A 17,726-nucleotide genomic window follows, 5' to 3' on the forward strand; every position below is an offset into this window, starting at 1 on the left:
GAAATAGCATGCAAAACTTTACTACGTGAATCACAGTCGGCAAGCGTTGCTTCACTACACAGAGCAGGAAAAATGTGTGAGTGTGTTTGTGCTATCACCCATTAGTGGAGGCTCCGCTGCCGCGTGACGTCCAGAACCTGCCTCCCACCCTCAGTCAGCCTTTTGCCCAATTTCATCACTTTTTAGCTGTGGACAGTCCTTCTTCCAGTGTCCAGTCTGGCCACAGTAAAAACAAATATTCGGATCACAGCTCTGGCGTGGCCCATTTCGACCTCCTCTCCCACACGTCCACGTCTTCGACTTCGGCCTCGTCCTCTGTTTACACCAACTGCGTAATACATGGTCATGGTTGCCAAATGCAGCTCCTTTTCACACTTGTCCCTTTTGGTTGTCTTACGCGTCTCAACTTGGTTCTGAGCATGGCGAGCATATCGGCGAACGTCAGCCAAACGAGGACCCTCACACCATCCCACGTAAATGTTCTTTACTTCAGTGGCGACATCTATATAATATTGTCTGGGTCCCGTTAAAACATGTATTTTTCCCATCTAATTCCTTGTTTGCTTTAAAACAAGTATTCCCCATTTTCTATCCCTTCAGTAGCCAACCAGTTTGTATGGAGTACACTGGAGCAACTTGACTGATCAGTAAAACACTGCTTTTGTTGTCACCGCAAGGCTTCCCCCGTCGGTTGTTTCACTGAGACACTACTGAGTAACTACAACTCAACACAGTTTATACACATAACATTCATATACATACTAACAAACAAACAAACAATAATTTATCGCAATTTTCTCATCTCTGTTTGAACGTACACCCAGGTAAATATTCCTGTAGTCTTCTCATACCGACTATGGACCCATTCATTGTTTAACTTCACTGTTTTGCAAATCCTAATTGAATATTACACATTGACATTGAACTTTACTGGATAAGCAGGTCTTCATTGCATTCAGCAGCCTATATGTGAGCATCTATGTGTAAGCTGTTCTTCTTTGCATTTATCAGCAGCAAGCAATTCTTCACTGCACATGCATATGTAAATAGTAAAACAATTCCAATGTGTTAGCGAAACCTTCTATATCACAGTGGTTTCTAAGATCTATTTTAAGTTCTTTGCCATCAGTGAGATGACATAGTTTACAAAGTGTGTCAAATTATCACTGAAGATCTTTTCAGGAATTTCAAATCTAGAAATGAGTTATTTTACGCGTGATTTTGCTACTGAGAGTGCATCTGCTTGTGCACATGGAAATATTTCAGACCATTTGGTAAAAACCTCTGTTGTCACTGAGCAGAATCGTTTCCCTTAACATTAATTTAGTTCAATGAAATCTACACAATAATGAAATAATGAAATCCAAACAAATATGTTGAAAAAGATACACTGGCTTAGGGAATTATCTTCGTTTTGGTCTTAGATTGCCCTGTGGAATGTATTTTGCACATATTTGACCTGCTAGACAAAACTTTATTCATTTATTTATTCTAAAAAAAAAAATTCAATAATTAGTAAAACCATATGCTGTAAAAACCTTGTTCATTATTGCTTCTATCCCTCCTGTTGAGACATGACATGGTCCGTGGCTCAATACTGCAGCATATTTAAACAAATTCTTTGGCAGTATGGTTTTCCTTCCGGTCATTCATACGAGTCTATTGTAGATGGCAATTGAATAACATCTAATAATGCTAAAATATTTGTAGTTTATACATTTAGCTGTGGATGTCAACATACCTGTTTTTCCAATGCTGTGTTAACACATGTACAGTTGAGAAGGCATACTGACTGTCAGTGTAAACGTTAACAACCTTTTTGTTATTTAATTTACAAGCTTCAGTTAAAGCTACCAATTCGACTGCTTGAACAGAGTAATTTTTTGGTAGTGGTTGTTTTAAGAAAACTTCAGTTTCTGTTACTACTGCAAATCCTGTAGCATTTGTGCCATCAGGGTTTTTTGCTTGACCTGTTGAATAAATATAGTTATTTCTGCATTTTCATAACGTATATCAGTTAAGTCTGGCCTGGGTAAAACACTGATGGTTATTTCTGACATGCAATCATGAGGCTTTCCATCTGTGGGGTAGGTAGCAGTGTGGATGGATTAAGTGTAGCACATCTCTCGACAACAAGGTGTGGCTGTGAAAGAAGAACTGTTATGTAGGAGAGATGTCTGGTAAAGATATTTTGTTAAGTAACCATATCACAGCCACTGCATGAGGTACCTTAAGTGTTAATGGGTGAAATAACACCATTATTGTTGATGCCTGCACTGCCAATGGCTTCTGGCCATTGATTCAAAAGTACGATCTCGTCCCTGTTTCCCCCTTTCAGTGGACACTGGCCCCTAATTACCGCAATTCAGCAGGGGGTCTTTCATTAGGAGTACTGGACTCCCCCGTGCACGGTTTCAGCTCCGACCCTGGAAAGCGGAAAAAACTTTGAGATCTGGTTTGAGGACCCAATTGTTGAGAAAAGTCTCTCAATGAGACTCAGAGTTGCTGGAGTCAGTTAATGCAAATGTTTAATCTTGCAGCAAGTTCAAGAAGGTGTGTGTGTATGGGTGTATGTGTGCGAACGTGTGTGAGTTTGTGTGTGTGAGAGTTTAAAGAACCTGTTATCCACAGGCAGGTCTTAACTAGTATGGCACAGGTCCAGCCTGTCTCATCTTTTTTGGAAGGTCCAGCGCTCGGCCCTTCTGTCTGTTTGGACTCTCACATACATTCGGTTAATCATAGAAAAACGAGAACAAAACTTTTTAGCCCCTTAAATTCATAAAACAGACATGGTGCAGTTATTTCCATTCTAGAAAATAAGAGTAATCACCACCATTCCTATAAATTCTGGATATTCTAACAATCTGAATCTTTTTTAAATGTTCGATGAAGCCCTTTGCTGTTCTGTTTAGAGACTCAGCTGATCATAAACCAAGTTTTGCTCTTGAACCAAGCTTCTAAACTCTTCACCTTTTTCATTTCTCAGTTAGTATTCACTTTAAAACTGATTAAAAGAAAAATTAAATGAATGCCTATCAACAAATGTGGGATCTAAACTCTAGTGCTTTCTCTAAAATAATTTCCTTTCTCAATTCAGAAATGTGTGTGTGTAAGTCACAACACCCGTGACACCAAAACGGCTTTCTTTTCTCTCTTTTCTCTACACTCTGCACTGTGAGCACACACACCAAATCAGAAAGGCTTTTTTCTCTCTTTTCTACATTATGGACTGTGGGGACACAAAACCGCTCTCTCTCTTTTTTTTTTTTGATTGTGTGCCAGGGCGTTGTCTCACGTATTAGATTATGCTTAAGATACGAATGGGTTTATCAGTCACATCAGAATCCATACATACTGATCCTCCCGTAATAAAATGGTCGGATCTTATCAAACACACTTTGTTTCTTGTGACAAGTCAGCGAAACAGCGTATACACGTCAAGACACTGAATCAAGTTTGCCACAAGAACTCATAAGTTTGGCAGTATTGCTCTGCCGTCAGCAATCATACACCCATTTTATTTTCATGAGACATGTGCAGGCACCTGTTCATCTACTGTTCTATCACTATGAATTAGTTTATCTATTATCAATAAGGATACTTCTACAACTACTATCAAAGTATGTCCGGACTTCTTATGTTGTCAGTTGCTATATATGAATAAGTGGGTTGCTACTGAAAAGCATTAAGCATGTCACACAGCCCAAACATATAACATTTCAGGACACACCACACAGTTAACAACCACAGTGAAGCGTGTCAAAGCCCAAACATGTAACATTCAACAGGACACTTACACAACACATTCAAATCAAACAGTCAGACAACATACAAGAACATATACCCCAGCCGGCATTGCTCCCTGCCTATTTTCCTACAACTCACTATGTGTGCGCACACCTTTATTCACAAACTCTTCAACTTATACTCTTTTACCGAAGCTGCTACAGCTCGATTGGCCAAATACCCTTAGATCCTATTTCGGTGAATTTGACATCTGCCTTGTATGTAACAGATTAGCGGTTTAGCAGTTTTAATTTAGTTTGAGTGAAGGAATTCATTTTATAGCAAAATCCGAAATCGTGAAGAACTCATGAAAGTAAGCTTATTCTCGGATTCCTGAAACATTAGATTTGCTCTTTCTTTTACTGCAAAGTACAACGTTGAGCAGCACTAATGAGTTGTTTCTATTTTTGGCAGGCTTTACCTTTGCGGATGAAGCCCTTTCTGTCTGTGCAAAAGAAATCTTGTTACTGTGCAGAGTGACTTCTCTGAGTAGAGTCGCCTTACTTGTTGCGACTGTGCCAATGTTCGAAGCTGGAGTGCAAAGTTGTTGCTTGAATGGTGCTCGCTGGAGCGTGTGGTAGTGTAAAGTTATACCATTTAAAAGGGCTGAAGAGTGCTCAGTGCAGCGGGTGGGCGGAGGTGCAAAGTGACACTATGGCCATAAAAAGAACACCGCTACAAGTGCGCATTGTGCCAGGAAGGGCCCTCGGACGTGAACCAGTGGACAGTTATCGCTTCTCGGCCTTTTGGCTAAGATCAAGTGTAGTATCTGTTCTTATCTTCTTAAACCCCAGCTGGTCGAGGCGGATGGCCACCCTTCCTGAGTCTGGTTCTGCCAGAGGTTTCTTCCTGTTAAAAGGGAGTCGTTCCTTTCCACAGTTGCCACAGGCACGCTCAGGACGGGAGATTGGACTGAAGACACGTTTCGGTGCAATCTGTTGGTTTCCTTAGCTAGGATATTAATTTTTTGAATTGGCTCTATATGAATTAATTGGATCATGATTACAATGAATTGAATTCCAATTGGCTTGAATTGGACTATATTACTTAAGTGCCTTGAGATGACAATTGTTGTAATCTGGCGCTATATAAATAAAATTGAATTGAATTGAATTGAATTGAATGTCTGATATGTCCTCTATGCGAGACTACATATTAAATGGATTTGTATCAATAGGAGTTGAAAAGGAGCTTGCTCCGTTCACTCCAAGCATCGACCCGGTACTGCAGTGCCGCTGGGAACGGTGCGCTCTCCTCTGCTCTTGTGAAAAAGCAAACAGCGGTGCAGGATGGAAGTTTCAGGGAGCCTAAGATGAAACTTTCTTTTAATCTGCTGATAAAAGAGAGTGAATGCGAAGCAGACTTTAACACGGTTCTGGGAGCGAGCCGAGTGCGGGCTAACTGGGAGAATTGCTTGAAAGAAACGCGACACCGAATGAGCAGTCAGATCAAAGCCTCAACACGGTGTTCCCGTGTTGTTTGTGGCTGCCTTGTCTTTTGCACAGAGTAAAAGACAAGGCAGCCATCGAATATGGCCCGATTGTTCCTACTTGGTCAGCCGAGGAGCAAGGGGGGGGAGCAAGCGTCTCAACCAAGCAAAGCTCACCATGGGGAAGGTGGCTATGCCAACTAGCCTGATGCCCTGCTCCCGCAGTGATGGATAATCATACACTAGTTTCTCTTCATAATGTACAAGTCTTTCGCCTTTTACTAAAGACTTCCGTGTAGAGCAGCACTAATGAGTTGTTTCTATTTTTGGCAGGCTTTACCTTTGCGGGTGAAGCCCTTTCTGTCTGTGCAAAAGAAATCTTGTTACTGCGCAGAGTGACTTCTCTGAGTAGAGTCGCCTCACTTGTTGCGACTGTGCCGATGTTGCTTGAATGGTGCTCGCTGGAGCGTGCGGTAGTGTAAAGTTATGCCATTTAAAAGGGTTGAAGAGTGCTCAGTGCAGCGGGTGGGCGGAGGTGCAAAGTGACACTATGGCCATAAAACGAACACCGCTACAAGTGCGGATTGTGCCAGGAAGGGCCCTCGGACGTGAACCAGTGGACAGTTATCGCTTCTCGGCATTTTGGCTAAGATCAAGTGTAGTATCTGTACTTATCAGTTTAATATGTTATATGTCTATGCAAGGACTACATATTAAATGGATTTTTATCAATAGGAGTTGAAAAAGGAGCTTGCTCCGTTCACTCCAAGCATCGACCCGGTACTGCAGTGCCGCTGGGAACGGTGCGCTCTCCTCTGCTCTTGTGAAAAAGCAAACAGCGGTGCAGGATGGAAGTTTCTTTAATCTGCTGAGAAAAGAGAGTGAATGCGAAGCAGACTTTAACATGGCTCTGGGAGCGAGCCGAGTGTGGGCTAACCAGGAGAATTGCTTGAAAGAAACGCGACACCGAATGAGCGGTCAGAACAAAGCCTCAATACGGTGTTCCTGTGGTGTTTTTATAAAATGCGGTGTAAAAAAAGGTGTGAATGCCCCATAGAAAACTAAAAGGTGGAGCGGAAGTGTTCGGCTGCAAGAAGGTGTGAATGTCCGACTATATTTGGTGAAAAGCAGGTGAAGCAAGGTCTGAATGCCCAACCTTACATCATCAAAAGCGAGATCAGAGGTTTTTGGCTGCAAGAAGGCCATAGTTTGCCAAAAGCGGGTAAGGTGCGAATGATCGGCTAAATATCAACAAAAGTGGGGGCGGAGGTCTTCGGATGCAAGTGGGTGTGAATATCCCACCATACAAGTATGGTGGAGAGGAAGCTGTGAATGGCCGACCATAGTTTGCAAAAAGCGGGTGAGAAAAGGTGCGAATGTCCAACCATACATGATCAAAACAGGGAGCGGAGGTGTTTGGCTGTGACAAGGTGTGAATGTCCACCCATAATTAATGAAAAGCGGGCAACAAGTAGGTTCGAATGCCCAACCATACATCAACAAAAGCAGGAGTGGATGTGTTTGGCTACAAGAAGGTTTGAATGTCCGAGCATAGTTTGTAAAAAGCGGGTAAGAAAAGGTGCGAATGCCCGACAAAGTATGATCAAAAGAGGGAGTGGAGGTTTTCGGCTACAAGGTTTGAATGTACGACCATAGTTTGTAAAAAGCGGGTAAGAAAAGGTGCGAATGCCCGAACATACACCATCAAAAGAGGGAGCGGAGGTGTTACACTTGAAAGACGGTGTGAAAGTCCGACCATAGTTGGTAAAAAGTGGGTAAGAAAAGGTTCGAATGCCCGAATATATACCATCAAAAGCGGAAGCGGAGGTGTTCGGCTGCAAGAAGGTGTGAACGTCCGACCAAAGTTTGTAAAAAGCAGTTAAGAAAAGGTTCGAATATCCAACCAAACATAATCAAAAGTGGGAGCAGAGCTGTTCGACTGCAAGTAGGTGTGAATATCCACCCATAATTCCTGAAAAATGGGTAAGAAAAGGTGCGAATGCCCAACCATACATCATCAAAAGAAGAAGTGGATGTGTTCTGCTACAAGAAGGTTTGAATGTCCGACCATAGTTTGTAAAAAGCGGGTAAGAAAAAGTTCGAATGCCCGAACATACACCATCAAAAGAGGGAGCGGAGGTGTTCCGCTGTAAGATGCTGCGAATGTCCGACCATAGTTGGTAAAAAGCGGGTAAGAAAAGGTTAAAAAACCGGACTGTACACAATCAATAGCGGGAGCGGAGTTGTTCGGCTACAAGAAGGTGTGAAAGTCCGACCATGGTTTGTAAAAAGCGGGTAAGACAAGGTGCGAATGCCCGACAATGTATGATCAAAAGAGGGAGCGGAGGTGTTCGGCTGCAAGGTCTGAATTTCCAACCATAATTTGTAAACACCGTTGAAGAAAAGGCTCGAAAGCCCGACTATACACCATCAAAAGCGGGAGCGGAGGTGTTCAGCTGCAAGAAGGTCTGAATGTCCACCAATAATTACTGAAAAATGGGTAAGAAAAGGTGTGAATGCCCAACTATACATCATCACAAGCAGAAGTGGATGTGTTCGGCCACAAGAAGGTTTGAATGTCCGACCATAGTTTGTAAAAGGCGGGTAAGAAAAGGTTCGAATGCCCGAACATACACAATCAAAAGAGGGAGCGGAGGTGTTTCACTGCAAGAAGGTGTGAATGTCCGAGCATAGTTTGTAAAAAGTGGGTAAGAAAAGGTTCGAATGACAGAACATACACCATCAAAAGAGGGAGCGGAGGTGTTCCGCTGTAAGAAGGTGTGAATGTCCGACCATAGTTGGTAAAAAGCGGGTAAGAAAAGGCTAAAATACCCAACTCTACACAATCAATAGCGGGAGCGGAGTTGTTCGGCTAAAAGAAGGTATGAAAGTCCGACCATGGTTTGTAAAAAGCGGGTAAGAAAAGGTTCGAATGCCAAAATATACACCATCAAAAGCGGAAGCCGAGGTGTTCGGCTGCAAGTAGGTGTGAATGTCAGATCATAATTTGTAAAAAGCTGATGAGAAAGGTGTGAATGACCAACAATAATTGCTGAAAAATGTGTTAGAAAAGGTAAGAATGCCGGACCATTCATCATCAAAAGCGGGAGAAGAGGTGTTCGGCTGCAAGAAGCTGTGAATGTCCAGCCATAATAACTCAAAAACGGGTAAGAAAAGGTAGTATTGCCAGACCATAAATGATCAAAACAGGGAGCGGAGGTGTTCCGCTGTAAGAAGGTGTGAATGTCCAACCATAATTGGTAAAAAGCGGGTAAGAAAAGGTTAAAATACCCGACTGTACACAATCAATAGCGGGAGCGGAGTTTTTTGGCTACTAAAAGGTGTGAAAGTCCGACCATGGTTTGTAAAAAGCGGGTAAGAAAAGTTGCGAATGCCGGACAATGTATGATCAAAAGAGGGAACGGAGGTTTTCGGCTGCAAGAAGGTCTAAATGTCCAACCATAATTTGTAAAAACCGGGGAGGAAAAGGCTCGGAAGCCCGACTATACACCATCAAAAGCGGGAGCGGAGGTGTTCAGCTGCAAGAAGGTCTGAATGTCCATCAATAATTTCTAGAAAACATGAAAAAAAATGTTCGAATATCCAACCGCACATGATCATAAGTGGGAGAGGAGGTGTTCAGCTGCAAGAAGGTGTGAATATCCACCCATAATTCCTCAAAAATGGGTAAGAAAAAAGGTGCAAATGCCCAACCATACATCATCAAAAGCAGGACTGGATGTGTTCGGCTACAAGAAGGTTTGAATGTCCGAGCATAGTTTGTAAAAAGCGGGTAAGAAAAGGTTCGAATGCCCGAACCTACACCATCAAAAGAGGGAGCGGAGGTGTTCCGCCATAAGAAGGTGTGAATGTCCGACCGTAGTTGGTAAAAAGCGGGTAAGAAAAGGTTAAAATACCCGACTGTACACAATCAATAGCGGGAAGGGATGTGTTCGGCTACAAGAAAGTGTGAAAGTCCAACCATGTTTTGTAAAAAGTGGTTAAGAAAAGGTGCGAATGCCCGACAATGTATGATCAAAAGAGGGAGCGGAGGTTTTCGGCTGCAAGAAGGTCTGAATGTCCAACCATAATTTGTAAAAACCGGGGAAGAAAAGGCTCGAAAGCCCGACTATACACCATCAAAAGCGGGAGCAGAGGTGTTCAGCTGCAAGAAGGTCTCAATGTCCATCAATAATTGCTAGAAAACATGAAAGAAAATGTTCGAATATCAAACCGCACATGATCATATGCGGGAGAGGAGGTGTTCAGCTGCAAGATGGTGTGAATGTCCACCCATAATTCCTGAAAAATGGGTAAAAAAAGGTGCGAATGCCCAACCATACAACATCAAAAGCATGTGTGAATGTCAGATCATAATTTGCAAAAACCTGATGAGAAATGGTGAGAATGCCCGACTATACACCATCAAATGCGGGAGCGGAGGTGTTCGGCTGTGAGTAGGTGTGAATGTCCGACCATACTTGCTGAAAAATATGACAAAGCAGTTTTCACTTGGTTTGAGTGAAGGAATTCATTTTATATCAAAATCCGAAATTGTGTAGAACTCGTCAATCGACGCTTATTCTCGGATTCCTGAAAAGGTTTAGTGTTGTTCTTTCCTATCCTGCAAAGTACAACGTTCTTTTTTGTTTAAAGCTATTATGACATGGATAAATATGAAGGACAAAGCAGTTTTAACTTAATCGGTTTCAACAAAATAGAAAGTATTACTTCGCAGTATACCAAAGAACAACACTAAACCTTTAGGAATCCGAGAATAAACTTATTTCCACGAGTTCTACACAATTTCGGATTTTGATATAAAATGAATTCCTTCACTCAAACCAAGTTAAAACTGCTTTTTCCTTGATATTTATCCATGTCTGAATCGGTTTCAACAAAATAAAAAGTATTACTTTGCAGTATACCAAAGAACAACACTAAACCTTTAGGAATCCGAGAATAAACTTATTTCCACGAGTTCTACACAATTTCGGATTTCTATATAAAATGAAATCCTTCACTCAAACCAAGTGAAAACTGCTTTGTCATATTTTTCAGCAAGTATGGTCGGACATTCACACCTACTCACAGCCGAACACCTCCGCTCCCGCATTTGATGGTGTATAGTCGGGCATTCTCACCATTTCTCATCAGGTTTTTGCAAATTATGATCTGACATTCACACCTGCTTTTGATGATGTATGGTTGGGCATTCGCACCTTTTTTTACCCATTTTTCAGGAGATATGGGTGGACATTCACACCTTCTTGCAGCTGAACACCTCCTCTCCCGCATATGATCATGTGCGGTTTGATATTCGAAAATTTTCTTTCATGTTTTTTAGCAATTATTGATGGACATTGAGACCTTCTTGCAGCTGAATACCTCTGCTCCCGCTTTTGACGGTGTATAGTCGGGCTTCCGAGCCTTTTCTTCCCCGGTTTTTACAAATTATGGTTGGACATTCAGACCTTCTTGCAGCCGAAAACCTCCGCTCCCTCTTTTGATCATACATTGTCGGGCATTCACACCTTTTCTTAACCGCTTTTTACAAAACATGGTCGGACTTTCACACCTTCTTGTAGCCGAACACATCCCTTCCCGCTATTGATTGTGTACAGACGGCCATTTTAACCTTTTCTTACCCGCTTTTTACCAACTACGGTCGGACATTCACACCTTCTTATGGCGGAACACCTCCGCTCCCTCTTTTGATGGTGTATGTTCGGGCATTCGAACCTTTTCTTACCCGCTTTTAACAAACTATGCTCGGACATTCAAACCTTGTAGCCGAACACATCCAGTCCTGCTTTTGATGATGTATGGTTGGGCATTCGCACCTTTTTTTTTACCCATTTTTGAGGAATTATGGGTGGACATTCACACCTTCTTGCAGCTAAACACCTCCGCTCCCACTTATGATCATGTGCGGTTTGATATTCGAAAATTTTCTTTCATGTTTTCTAGCAATTATTGATGGACATTCAGACCTTCTTGCAGCTGAACCCCTCTGCTCCCGCTTTTGATGGTGTATAGTCGGGCTTTCGAGCCTTTTCTTCCCCGGTTTTTACAAATTATGGTTGGACATTCAGACCTTCTTTTAGCCGAAAACCTCCGCTCCCTCTTTTGATCATACATTGTCGGGCATTCGCACCTTTTCTTACCCGCTATTTACAAAACATGGTCGGACTTTCACACCTTCTTGTAGCCGAACACATTCGCTCCCGCTATTGATTGTGTACAGTCGGGTATTTTAACCTTTTCTTACCCACTTTTTAGCAACTACGGTCGGACATTCACACCTTCTTATGGCGGAACACCTCCGCTCCCTCTTTTGATGGTGTATGTTTGGGCATTCGAACCTTTTCTTACCCGCTTTTTACAAACTATGGTCGGACATTCAAACCTTCTTGTAGCCGAACACATCCAGTTCTGCTTTTGAGGATGTATGGTTGGACTTTCACACCTTTTAGTAGCAAAACAACTCCGCTCCCACTATTGATTGTGTACAGTCGGGTATTTTAACCTTTTCTTACCCGCTTTTTACCAATTATTGTTGGACATTCACACCTTCTTACAGCGGAACACCTCCGCTCCCTGTTTTGATCATTTATGGTCTGGCAATACTACCTTTTCTTAACCGTTTTTGAGTAATTATGGCTAGACATTCACAGCTTCTTGCATCCGAACACCTCTTCTCTGCTTTTGATGATGAATAGTCCGGCATTCTTACCTTTTCTAACACATTTTTCAGTAATTATTGTCGGTCATTCACACCTTTCTCATCAGCTTTTTGCAAATTATGATCTGACATTCACACCTACTTGCAGCCGAACACCTCGGCTTCCGTTTTTGATGGTGTATATTTTGGCATTCGAACCTTTTCTTACCCACTTTTTACAAACTATGCTCGGACATTCACACCTTCTTGCAGCGAAACCCCTCCGCTCCCTCTTTTGATTGTGTATGTTCGGGCATTCGAACCTTTTCTTACCCGCTTTTTACAAACTATGGTCGGACATTCAAACCTTCTTGTGGCCGAACACATCCACTTCTGCTTTTTATGATGTATAGTTGGGCATTCACACCTTTTCTTACCCATTTTTCAGTAATTATTGGTTGGAAATTCAGACCTTGCAGCCGAACACCTCCGCTCCCTCTTTTGATTATACATTGTCGGGCATTCGCACCTTGTCTTACCCGCGTTTTACAAACCATGGTCGGACTTTCACACCTTCTTGTAGCCGAACAACTCCGCTCCCGCTATTGATTGTGTACAGTCGGGTATTTTAACCTTTTCTTACCCGCTTTTTACCAATTATGGTCGGACTTTCACACCGTCTTACAGCGGAACACCTCCGCTCCCTCTTTTGATGGTGTATGTTCGGGCATTCAAACTTTTTCTTACCCACTTTTTACAAACTATGGTCGGACATTCAAACCTTCTTGTAGCAGAACACATCCACTTCTTCTTTTGATGATGTATGGTTGGGCATTCGCACCTTTTCTTACCCATTTTTCAGGAATTATGGGTGGACATTCACACCTACTTGCAGTCGAACAGCTCTGCTCCCACTTTTGATTATGTTTGGTTGGATATTCGAACCTTTTCTTAACTGCTTTTTACAAACTTTGGTCGGACGTTCACACCTTCTTGCAGCCGAACACCTCTGTTTCCGCTTTTGATGGTATATATTCGGGCATTCGAACCTTTTCTTACCCGCTTTTTACCAACTATGGTCGGACATTCGCACCATCTTACAGCGGAACACCTCCGCTCCCTCTTTTGATGGTGTATTTTCGGGCATTCGCACCTTTTCTTACCCGCTTTTTACAAACTATGGTTGGACATTCAAACCTTCTTGTAGCCGAAAACCTCCACTCCCTCTTTTGATCATACATTGTCGGGCATTCGCACCTTTTCTTACCCGCTTTTTACAAACTATGCTCGGACATTCAAACCTTCTTGTAGCCAAACACATCCACTCCTGCTTTTGTTGATGTATGGTTGGGCATTCGAACCTACTTGTTGCCCGCTTTTCATTAATTATGGGTGGACATTCACACCTACTTGCAGCCGAACACCTCGGCTTCCGCTTTTGATGGTGTGTATTTTTGCATTCGAACCTTTTCTTACCCGCTTTTTACAAACCATGGTCGGACTTTCACACTTTCTTTTAGCCGAACAACTCCGCTCCCGCTATTGATTGTGTAGAGTCGGGTATTTTAACCTTTTCTTACCCGCTTTTTACCAACTATGGTCGGACATTCACACCTTCTTACAGCGGAAACCCTCCGCTCCCTCTTTTGATGGTGTATGTTCTGGCATTCGAACCTTTTCTTACCCACTTTTTACAAACTATGCTCGGATATTCACACCTTCTTGCAGCGAAACACCTCCGCTCCCTCTTTTGATTGTGTATGTTCGGGCATTCAAACCTTTTCTTACCCGCCTTTTACAAACTATGGTCGGACATTCAAACCTTCTTGTGGCCGAACACATCCACCTCTGCTTGTGATGATGTATAGTTGGGCATTCACACCTTTTCTTACCCATTTCTCAGTAATTATTGGTGGACATTCAGACCTTCTTGCAGCTGAACACCTCTGCTCCCGCTTTTGATGGTGTATAGTCGGGCTTTCGAGGCTTTTCTTCAACGGTGTTTACAAATTATGGTTGGAAATTCAGACCTTGCAGCCGAACACCTCCGCTCCCTCTTTTGATCATACATTGTCGGGCATTCGCACCTTGTCTTACCCGCGTTTTACAAACCATGGTCGGACTTTCACACCTTCTTGTAGCCGAACAACTCCGCTCCCGCTATTGATTGTGTACAGTCGGGTATTCTAACCTTTTCTTACCCGCTTTTTACCAATTATGGTCGGACATTCACACCGTCTTACAGCGGAACACCTCCGCTCCCAATTTTGATGGTGTATGTTCGAGCATTCGAACTTTTTCTTACCCACTTTTTACAAGCTATGGTCGGACATTCAAACCTTCTTGTAGCAGAACACATCCACTTCTTCTTTTGATGATGTATGGTTGGGCATTCGCACCTTTTCTTACCCATTTTTCAGGAATTATGGGTGGAAATTCACACCTACTTGCAGTCGAACAGCTCTGCTCCCACTTTTGATTATGTTTGGTTGGATTTTCGAACCTTTTCTTAACTGCTTTTTACAAACTTTGGTCGGACGTTCACACCTTCTTGCAGCCGAACACCTCCGCTTCCGCTTATGATGGTATATATTCGGGCATTCGAACCTTTTCTTACCCGCTTTTTACCAACTATGGTCGGACATTCGCACCATCTTACAGCGGAACACCTCCGCTCCCTCTTTTGATGGTGTATTTTCGGGCATTCGCACCTTTTCTTACCCGCTTTTTACAAACTATGGTTGGACATTCAAACCTTCTTGTAGCCGAAAACCTCCACTCCCTCTTTTGATCATACATTGTCGGGCATTCGCACCTTTTCTTACCCGCTTTTTAAAAACTATGCTCGGACATTCAAACCTTCTTGTAGCCAAACACATCCACTCCTGCTTTTGTTGATGTATGGTTGGGCATTCGAACCTACTTGTTGCCCGCTTTTCATTAATTATGGGTGGACATTCAGACCTACTTGCAGCCGAACACCTCGGCTTCCGCTTTTGATGGTGTATATTTTTGCATTCGAACCTTTTCTTACCCGCTTTTTACAAACCATGGTCGGACTTTCACACCTTCTTTTAGCCGAACAACTCCGCTCCCGCTATTGATTGTGTAGAGTCGGGTATTTTAACCTTTTCTTACCCGCTTTTTACCAACTATGGTTGGACATTCACACCTTCTTACAGCGGAACACCTCCGCTCCCTCTTTTGATGGTGTATGTTCGGGCATTCGAACCTTTTCTTACCCGCTTTTTACAAACTATGCTCGGACATTCACACCTTCTTGCAGCGAAACACCTCCGCTCCCTCTTTTGATTGTGTATGTTCGGGCATTCAAACCTTTTCTTACCCGCCTTTTACAAACTATGGTCGGACATTCAAACCTTCTTGTGGCCGAACACATCCACTTCTGCTTTTGATGATGTATAGTTGGGCATTCACACCTCTTCTTACCCATTTTTCAGTAATTATTGGTGGACATTCAGACCTTCTTGCAGCTGAACACCTCTGCTCCCGCTTTTGATGGTGTATAGTCGGGCTTTCGAGGCTTTTCTTCAACGGTGTTTACAAATTATGGTTGGAAATTCAGACCTTGCAGCCAAACACCTCCGCTCCCTCTTTTGATCATACATTGTCGGACATTCGCACCTTGTCTTACCCGCGTTTTACAAACCATGGTCGGACATTCACAGCTTCCTCTCCACCATACTTGTATGGTGGGATATTCACACCCACTTGCATCCGAAGACCTCCGCCCCCACTTTTGTTGATATTTAGTCGGTCGTTCACACCTTACCCGTTTTCTTGCAGCCAAACACCTCTGATCTCGCTTTTGATGATGTAAGATTCGGCATTCAGACCTTGCTTTTCCTGCTTTTCACCAACTATAGACGGACATTCACACCTTCTTGCAGCCGAACACTTCCGCTCCACCTTTTAGGTTTCTATCACACCTTTTTTTTCACCGCATTTTATAGATTATGGTTGGAAATTCTCAACCACTCATCCGAAGACCTCTCCTCCCGCTTTTGTTAATATATTTGAACTTTAGTCAGACATTCACACCTACTTGCAGCCGAACACCACCTCTCTAGCTTTTGATGATGTATGGTCCGGCATTCTTACCGTTTCTAACACATTTTTCAGCAATTATGGTAGGACATTCACACCTTCTTGCAGCTGAACACCTCCTCTCCCACTTATGATCATGTGCAGATTGATTTTCGAAAATTTTCTTTCATGTTTTCTAGCAATTAATGATGGACATTTAGACCTTCTTGCAGCTGAACACCTCCGCTCCCGCTTTTGATCATACATTGTCAGGCATTCGAACCTTGTCTTACAAACTTTAGTCAAACATTCACACCTTTTTGCAGCCGAACACAGTTTTTTTCAGCCGAACTTGGGCATTCGAACCTTTTCATACCCACTTTTTACCAACTATGGTCGGACATTCAAACCTTCTTGTAGCCGAACACATCCAGTCCTGCTTTTGATGATGTATGTTCAGGCATTCGAACCTTTTCTTACCAGCTTTTTACAAACTATGCTCGGACATTCAAACCTTCTTGTAGCCGAACACATCCACTCCTGCTTTTGATGATGTATGGTTGGGCATTCGAACCTACTTGTTGCCCGCTTTTCATTAATTATGGGTGGACATTCACACCTTGTCGCAGCCAAACACCTCCGCTCCCTGTTTTGATCATGTATGGTTGGACATTCGCACCTTTTCTCACCCGCTTTTTGCAAACTATTGTCGGCCATTCACAGCTTCCTCTCCACCATACTTCTATGGTGGGATATTCACACCCACTTGCATCCGAAGACCTCCGCCCCCACTTTTGTTGATATTTAGTCGGTCATTCGCACCTTACCCACTTTTGGCAAACTATGGCCTTCTTGCAGCCAAAAACCTCTGATCTCGCTTTTGATGATGTAAGGTTGGGCATTCAGACCTTGCTTCACCTGCTTTTCACCAAATATAGTCGGACATTCACACCTTCTTGCAGCCGAACACTTCCGCTCCACCTTTTAGTTTTCTATGGGGCATTCACACCTTTTTTTTCACCGCATTTTATAAAAACACCACAGGAACACCGTATTGAGGCTTTGTTCTGACCGCTCATTCGGTGTCGCGTTTCTTTCAAGCAATTCTCCTGGTTAGCCCGCACTCGGCTCGCTCCCAGAGCCGTGTTAAAGTCTACTTCGCATTCACTCTCTTTTCTCAGCAGACTAAAAGAAAGTTTCATCTTGGGCTCCCTGAAACCTCCATCCTGCACCGCTGTTTGCTTTTTCACAAGAGCAGAGGAGAGCGCACCGTTCCCAGGGGCACTACAGTACCGGGTCGATGCTTGGAGTGAACGGAGCAAGCTCCTTTTTCAACTCCTATTGATACAAATCCATTTAATATGTAGTCCTCGCATAGAGGACACATCAGACATTAAACTGATAAGAACAGATACTACACTTGATCTTAGCCAAAAGGCCGAGAAGCGATAACTGTCCACTGGTTCACGTCCGAGGGCCCTTCCTGGCACAATGCGCACTTGTAGCGGTGTTCTTTTTATGGCCATAGTGTCACTTTGCACCTCGGCCCACCCGCTGCACTGAGCACTCTTCAGCCCTTTTAAATGGTATAACTTTACACTACCGCACGCTCCAGCGAGCACCATTCAAGCAACAACTTTGCACTCCAGCTTCGAACATTGGCACAGTCGCAACAAGTAAGGCGACTCTACTCAGAGAAGTCACTCTGCACAGTAACAAGATTTCTTTTGCACAGACAGAAAGGGCTTCATCCGCAAAGGTAAAGCCTGCCAAAAATAGAAACAACTCATTAGTGCTGCT

At 43.1% G+C, this 17,726-nt stretch overlaps 3 non-coding genes and 2 pseudogenes across 3 annotated transcripts; 4 read left to right on the forward strand and 1 right to left on the reverse strand.

Annotated features, from left to right (window-relative positions):
• Positions 1 to 4,516: 4,516 nt before the first annotated feature.
• Positions 4,517 to 4,606, forward strand: LOC140285407 (U2 spliceosomal RNA; annotated as a pseudogene).
• Positions 4,607 to 4,908: 302 nt separating this feature from the next.
• Positions 4,909 to 5,041, forward strand: LOC140285415 (U2 spliceosomal RNA; annotated as a pseudogene).
• Positions 5,042 to 5,452: 411 nt separating this feature from the next.
• LOC140285423 (U5 spliceosomal RNA) lies at positions 5,453 to 5,566 on the forward strand. The gene has a single exon (XR_011910463.1). It is a non-coding gene; the product is annotated as a U5 spliceosomal RNA (small nuclear RNA).
• Positions 5,567 to 5,841: 275 nt separating this feature from the next.
• LOC140285469 (U2 spliceosomal RNA) lies at positions 5,842 to 6,029 on the forward strand. The gene has a single exon (XR_011910505.1). It is a non-coding gene; the product is annotated as a U2 spliceosomal RNA (small nuclear RNA).
• Positions 6,030 to 17,185: 11,156 nt separating this feature from the next.
• LOC140285408 (U2 spliceosomal RNA) lies at positions 17,186 to 17,376 on the reverse strand. Its single transcript, XR_011910456.1, has one exon. It is a non-coding gene; the product is annotated as a U2 spliceosomal RNA (small nuclear RNA).
• Between the last annotated feature and the right edge of the window lie 350 nt (positions 17,377 to 17,726).

The sequence above is a fragment of the Leuresthes tenuis genome, unplaced genomic scaffold (genome assembly GCF_036924035.1).
Source record: "Leuresthes tenuis unplaced genomic scaffold, fLeuTen1.0.hap1 SCAF_40, whole genome shotgun sequence".
Taxonomy (NCBI): Eukaryota; Metazoa; Chordata; class Actinopteri; order Atheriniformes; family Atherinopsidae; genus Leuresthes; species Leuresthes tenuis.